Here is a 7,602-nt window from a genome sequence, read left to right on the forward strand (position 1 = left end):
TACTGTAATATAACTTTTCCATGGCTTAATCCACTGATAGGAATCGATAGTTTCATCAAAACAAGCAAACTATGCATCAAAAACAGAATCTATCTTAAAAAGGATAGTCTGTAATAATATGAACATTCACCATACCTCTGTACTCCAAAAGTTCTGAAATAATTATGAAAAATAAATAATTTGTATATAAAGACAGTGCAAAAAATTTCAGAACTGTTTGATATTCCAGTAAAAAATGTAAAATCGCGCACTACAGCCAAAGTTTCTGTTTTACACCGCACAAACCAACAAGCAATGTAAACATCCTAAAGGCAAATCTTGGCACATGATTTTTATATTACAATGGAATTGTACAAGGGGATAATTATTTTTGTTAAAAAGTTTATGTAATGAAGATTCACAAAGTTTCCGTGAGTGCTACCTCTTGAGCATGCGTTGGTTTTCCCTTAAAGAGGACATGATGATGCAGCAAAGCAGCATAAGTATTTCCCTTAGTTTTTGAGAACCAAGGTATCAATCCAGTAGGAGACCACGCATGAGTCACCTCGTACCTACACAAACAAATAAAAACCTCGCAACCAACGCGATAAAGGGGTTGTCAATCTCTTCACGACCACTTGCAAGAGTGACATCTGATAGAGATAATAATAATAAGATAAATATTTTTGGTATTTTTATGATATAGATTGAAAGTAAAGATTGCAAAATAAAATAGATTGGAAACTTGTATGATGGAAGATAGACCCAGGGGCCATAGGTTTCACTAATGGCTTCTCTCATGATAGTATAAGTATTACGATGGGTGAACAAATTACTGTCTAGCAATTGATAGAAAAATGAATAATTATGAAAATATCTAGGTATGATCATGTATATAGGCATCACGTCCGTGACAAATAGACCGACTCCTGCCTGTATCTACTACTATTACTCCACAAATCGACTGCTATCCAGCATGCATCTAGAGTATTAAGTTCATAAGAACGGAGTAATGCTCTAAGCAAGATGACATGATGTAGAGGGATAAACTCATGCAATATGATATAAACCCCATCTTTTTATCCTCGATGGCAACAATACAATACGTGTCGTTTCCCTTTCTGTCACTGGAATCGAGCACCGCAAGATTGAACCCAAAGCTAAACACTTCTCCCATTGCAAGAAAGATCAATTTAGCAGGCCAACCAAACTGATAATTCGAAGAGACTTGCAAAGCTAACCAATTATACATAAAAGAATTCAGAGAAGATTCAAATATTGTTCATAGATAATCTTGATCATAAACCCACAATTCATCGGATCTCAACAAACGCACCGCAAAAGAAGATTACATCGAACAGATCTCCAAAAGAATTGAGGAGAACTTTGTATTGAGATCCAAAGAGAGAAGAAGCCATCTAGCTAATAACTATGGACCCGAAAGTATGAGGTAAACTACTCACACATCATCAGAGAGGCTATGGTGTTGATGTAGAAGCCCTCCGTGATCAATGCCCCCTCCGGCGGAGTGCCGAAAAAGGCCCCAAGATGAAATCTCATGGGTACAGAAGGTTGCGGCGGTGGAATTAGGTTTTCATGGTGCTACCCGATGTTTTCAAGGTACGTAGGTATATATAGGAGGAAGAAGTAAGTCGGTAGAGCCACGAGGGGCCCACGAGGGTGGAGGGCGCGCCCAGGGGGGTAGGCACGCCCCCTGCCTCGTGGCCTCCTCGTTGGTTGCTTGATGTCCACTCCAAGTCCTCTGGATCACGTTTGTTTCAAAAATCACGCCCCCGAAGGTTTCACTCCGTTTAGACTCCGTTTGATATTCTTTTTCTGCGAAACACTGAAATACACAAAAAAAACAGCAATTTGGGCTGGCGTGTGGTTAATAGGTTATTCCCAAAAATAATATAAAAGTGTATAAATAAGCCCATTAAACATCCAAAACATAATATATAATAGAATGGAGCAATAAAAAATTATAGATACGTTGGAGACGTATCAGTGAGCATGAACAAAGTTCATGGAGCTGCCCCACTTCAACAATGCTTGTCTCTTTCACTTTCACTCTCCTTTTTGAAAAGTTTTGGTTCCCCTCTTTATTTTTTTGTTTTTAAACTTTATAAAAGCACTCAACAGAAGTAAATGACTCTCTAAAACTTCCGGATTGTCTCCCTAACAGCGCTTTCTTTAAAGCTATTAAACTAGGCATAAAGTGCTCAAGTAATGAATCCACCCGTATCCCAAGGTATATCAAAGCCAATTTGAATCAACAATTATTTGTAATTTAGTAGTGAGCACAAAGTAACATATATCAAGCAATGACAAAGTCTAACTCTCTTCCTATGCATCGGCATGTCATACAAGAACAATTCATGCACATCACGTAAAGGCCAATACATAGCATAAGCAGTTTCTTGCAATTCTATCATGTTGGAAACATAAAGAGGCGGAGATGTAGTTCCTCTCTCATAATAATTACAAGTAGGAGCAGCAAGCACATGCATATTATAGTCATCAAAATTATCATGTGCAACAGGTAGTTCCTCTCTCATAATAATTACAAGTAGGAGCAGCAAGCACATGCATATTATAGTCATCAAAATTATCATGTGTAACGGTAAAAGGCAACCCATCAATATAATCCTTAATAAGTGCAAACTTCTCTAATATAGTGTAGTCGGGAGAATTTAAAAAGATAATAGGACTATCATGCATGGGTGCAATAGAAACAATTTCATGTTTAACATAAGGAACTACAACGAGTTCATCTCCATAAACATAATTCATATTGGCATCTTGGCCACAAGCATAGCAAGCATCATCAAAAAGGATATTTCAAAAGAATCAACGGAATCATAACAATCATCATAGCATTCATCCTTCGGTAGATTCAAAGAGAAATTAAACAATGTATGGGATAAAGAGTTACTCTCATTAGATGGTGGGAACAGCTAATCAATCCGCTCTTCCTCCTTTTGTTCTTCGCTCTCCTCCTCATCTTTTTCATCCAATGAGCTCACAATGTCATTAATTTCTTCTTTCATAGACTCCTGCAAAATATTAGTCTCTTCTTAGACAGCGGAGGAGTCCTCAATATATGGTTTAATATAAGGATTAGAAGAATACTTATCATAGCAATATTTAAGTATGGCCAAATTTTCAGATTTACTAGTACAAATGCCCGTGCGTTGCACCGGGCAAAAAAGAGGCACAGACTGCTTCATGTGCCATTACGCAACCATTTTTATATCGAATTTCAATAAACATCAATAATAAGGTTAAACTGATTAGTGCTTTTTGTAGCATGAAGTTCGGACGTGAAGAAGCCAACATACCATTCTTCATCTGATGGAAGAGTAGTTTTTCATACAATAGATTGCCAATTGTTTTTCTTTTGCTTTTCTGAAAACGCAGAAAATTCCTTATTATTAATAGAAGTTACTGTTTTCATAAAAACTGGAATACATTAGCTTCCACCCACTCATATGATGCATCCACCCAGAATATATATTTCTTCTTTTTATCCCATCCACGAGACATAATGATGTTACCAAGATAGCTCGTCAGCCAACATGGATACATTGGCACGACGAAAAACAGTAATTATGTTCATATTTTGTGTGCATACTCATTATTCAGTACACTTCTTGTAACATGTTAATCTTGTGTCATTATAGAACTTAGTAGAGTTTAGTAGCACTTGTATGGGAAAATGATGAACCAGATGATCTGGAAGAGCCGACTACCTTATCTGATTTTAGTACATAACTCTTTCTTTGCTGCTGGTAACTTATAACAGTAACGCAGAACACGAAACTCAACTCAATCAAGGTAATACGTATGCTCCCCTCCGAAATATGCCCTTAACTACTGAAGAAAAAGAAGAAATAGTACTACTGATGAAAAAGAAGAAAACGGTCAGCTCCATGTAAAAAATAGTTCTGCTGTAATAGAAATAGAAGTTACGAATGGCTGACCAGTTATTCCTGCCCACTAAGCAAATCTATAGCACTATCAACCATAAGCATTGCATTATTGCATACGGCCAAACTTAACATATATATACCACACTATGCATCCAAACCTATTTCAGCAAGATAAAGAACTATTCTTTTAGTTTTACTTGATTTTTGTTAGCAAGTAAAATTATTGGAAGTGTAGCCGTGCGATGCCAGCTTTACATGGACCATATAAACCACAGTAAGCTGATGTTAGCTATCAGTATAAAATGTCTGGATTGGAAGAATTTTCACGAGCTTACCCGAGTACAATGCCGCTGGTCCAGCTTGTTGGTGGAAACCAGATGTGGTCTTGTTGCTGGAGCTGGACTACTCACTGGACATGATTCTTCGGATGACTTCCCGCTATTGGATGCTCTCACCGGATTGGCACAACAAGTCGTCTGGCCTCATGACGACAACACTTGTCGTCGAGCCTGGAGCATCATACACTTCAATGTTTTCCATCGAACTCCGCATATATTCACACCATTTATTGTTTGCACATTATCAAATAAGCTAAATCTGACCAAATGTGTTGATCTGCTAGGAATAAAGGACCCAGGTCTACAATGCTACACAACTAAAAGAAGATTAAGCTTAGAGTTGTGATCGTACAATGCAAATAAGCAATACTTGACCGAACTGTGAAAAACAACATCCTACTTCTAAAATTTGTAGCACTGCTTTTCCTTCTAGCAACCAAAATCAACCGTGCTATTGTAGCACTGCTTTTCCTTTCGAACAACAAAAATTAACTGCCTATTTATTGAACCATGACAAAGTTAAAGTACTAAACAACATTACCAATCATGGTGAATCTGAAAAACGAACATTGCGTGCCAAAATTGGCAGTACTACTGAGTTCTCTTCCTCTCTCGAAATTGGAAGAATATGAATAAAGCTATCCTCACGCACCACACACATATCGGTCAGCCACGCGCGCCTCTGGCAGCCAACACTCATGTACAACATGCCGACAACATCACACCCACACAACATGTTGGCCGGTTGTCATGCACCCAAATCCGCAGGCCGCCACGCGTAAATGGACGCACTACCAAGCTGCTGACTCCGCCCCTGTACGCCCTGGTTGGCCTCGCCGCTGTGTAAGCAGGGGGCATGGATTCAAAATGACAAACTGAACACGTGTTGTGAAATGGTTTGCCAGGAATTCAACTGTTTGCGAATTCGAAAACAGCTGATTCATGGATCAACAATGCCCAAAAAAATGTCCAAGAGATCCTTGAATATTTCAGAGAATCTAACCTGGACAATTGCAAAATCAACAGATGCATATATTGTGTACTGAAGAATCTCTTTTCTACCGGTCTCAGTCTCCCCTTTTTTATTCTGAAGATCTTGCAATTGGGTAAAGGCTGACAATCTTTGTGTTGATGAATGGGACAATGTCAAGGGAGCATTTCCAAGCCAGCTAATAAACCCACCAGAAAATAAAATCTCACACAAACTGTTCTAGTCCATAGGATGGCTTCTCCTTCCTCGACCCAATGGTGCTCAAGAACGCCGGAGACAGGACACCTAAAAATGTTTAAAAGGGAGATTAATAATCAGAACTGGAGTATCAAAGGACGGGGCATCAGTCTCCAACATGCATCTACTACACAAACAGAATAGAAGAAAACCCAATCAAAATTAAACAACACATGTTGTGTATAGGATGACCAGCTGTTCCTACCCACTCGGCAGATCTGGGCGAGGCGGGGGTGGTACCTGGGGAGAGGAGTGACTTTTTTATTTTGTGACTGTTATAGACATAACTAACACACAGCAACCAAAGATATCCAACACACGACAATCAAAGTTATACAGACATCACTGCTATACATTATAATTCAAAATCGAACATCCACAAAGTTTAAGTAGAAGCCATTGAAAAGAAGAGTCCAATGTTCTGGTATCTCACATATTGGGCATTGATTTGCCACCCCTAGTAAAGGCATTCCCATATGTGTGCTAATGTACTTAACAAAGCAAATTTAAATGCACATAGCATGTCACACACTCGATACTTGTATCCTCTTCAATATTACCATTCAACAGTTCAGTAGTACTTAGGTGGCACTGAGCAATCAGGGTCAGAGCGACAAGTGGAACCAAATTGAAGGTGTTGATATTCAATTTTGTTGCATATCCTTACAAATTTACCTGCAAATCTAGGAGAAAATTGTTCCAATCGACACAATACACACAAAACAAAAATTAAACCAGATATATCTGTACTAAATAGTGAGGAGACACTACAACAACCTCAATCAATTCAAAGTCACAAACAGAAAAGGGGTAAGCACCAGCTAGACCATTCACCAATTGTAGTAACTGCTTCATCTTGAAGGTGACACAACTTCAACTACATAGCAAGCAAGCAACCAGAAGCAAAAATCTGAAGCAACAGCAAAGCTAAAAGTCAAACAGCACTCACCGACGGCAGCTGGAGCTCTGCGAGGCCCCCGTCAGCGCCATCGGAGACCACCAGCTCGAACGGGCCTACTATGTCCATGTCCCTGACGCCGGTGCCGAACGCCAGGGCGCCGTCGCCGGCGACGAAGTCGACCCCGTCGGGCCAGACCACCTCCTCCACCGCGGGGGCGTCGGGGCGGCTCAAGTTGACGGCCTCGTCAGAGGCCCGTGCCAGCGCGACCGCGGCGCCCCCCGCACCGGCGCGGAACTCGTACCGCTGAACGGCACCGACGAGCGCGCCCTCGGTGTTGAGCGGCCAGACCCGGACCTCCGTGTCGGGGTCCCAGCCGTACTTGTTGGCGACGGTGTCGACGACGTCGCGTCAAAGAAGGTGGCATCCGGGGTGGGCGTAGGCATGGGAGGAGGCGTTGGAGATGGCCGCGAGCAGGGACAGCGAGGCGGCACTGGCGAGGGCGGGGGCGGGGGAAGGGAAGAGCAGCGCGAGGAGCAAGAGGAGGATTGGGCAGGCCTACGAGCGCGGAGCTGCGGTCTCCCCTGCACCAGGCGGCCAAGGTCTTGAGGAAGAGGAAGCAGAGGTCAACGGAGGACGGTCTGATCCCTCGGAGGCCCGGACCAGCGCCGCCGCCTGAGCTCGGCATCCTCGTCCTCATGGTGGGTTGGGGATGACGGCCTGGAGTGGGGATTGGGGCAGGCGGAGACCGGGGTTTGCGTTCGTCCGTTCGGGTCCTGTGAAGGAGCGAATCGTTTTTTACTTACTTAAATATGGAGCGCGCGTTAATTACCCAAAATATTAGGGTGTTTAATGTAAAAACGACATAACGGTGAATACGGAGACTCAATCCGTGCTTTATTATTAGGGAGAGAAGATATAGAGAGTAGTATCACACTCTTAAATAAAAGAAGCAATTTCACAAATACCCCTAAAAACAACAAATTCTTCAATTTGTTGAACATCATAGTAATTATAAACATCCTTAGTATAGGAAGATACAATTCCATTATCACTAAACCCACATTGGTAAGGAAGATGTTTCTTAGGGTTTTAGAACAACAAGTACAATCATATATTTCACATAAATTTCAAGCATAACACTGCAAACGGTGAATTTGATCCAGTAAAAGTTTTCCTTTTTCAGATATGCGGTGTCGCACATAACAAGCATGCTCATCTAAAGAT

At 41.3% G+C, this 7,602-nt stretch overlaps 1 pseudogene across 1 annotated transcript; it reads right to left on the bottom strand.

Annotated features, from left to right (window-relative positions):
* Positions 1 to 1,244: 1,244 nt before the first annotated feature.
* On the bottom strand, positions 1,245 to 7,167 carry LOC125507998 (uncharacterized; annotated as a pseudogene). Its single transcript, XR_015604021.1, has 5 exons — positions 6,427 to 7,167; positions 5,683 to 5,717; positions 5,432 to 5,525; positions 4,247 to 4,420; positions 1,245 to 3,035 (listed from the first exon to the last, which is right to left on the bottom strand). The product of XR_015604021.1 is annotated as an uncharacterized LOC125507998 (transcript).
* Positions 7,168 to 7,602: the final 435 nt, after the last annotated feature.

The sequence above is a fragment of the Triticum urartu genome, chromosome 5A (genome assembly GCF_056163025.1).
Source record: "Triticum urartu cultivar PI428250 chromosome 5A, HENAU_Tu73, whole genome shotgun sequence".
Taxonomy (NCBI): domain Eukaryota; kingdom Viridiplantae; phylum Streptophyta; class Magnoliopsida; order Poales; family Poaceae; genus Triticum; species Triticum urartu.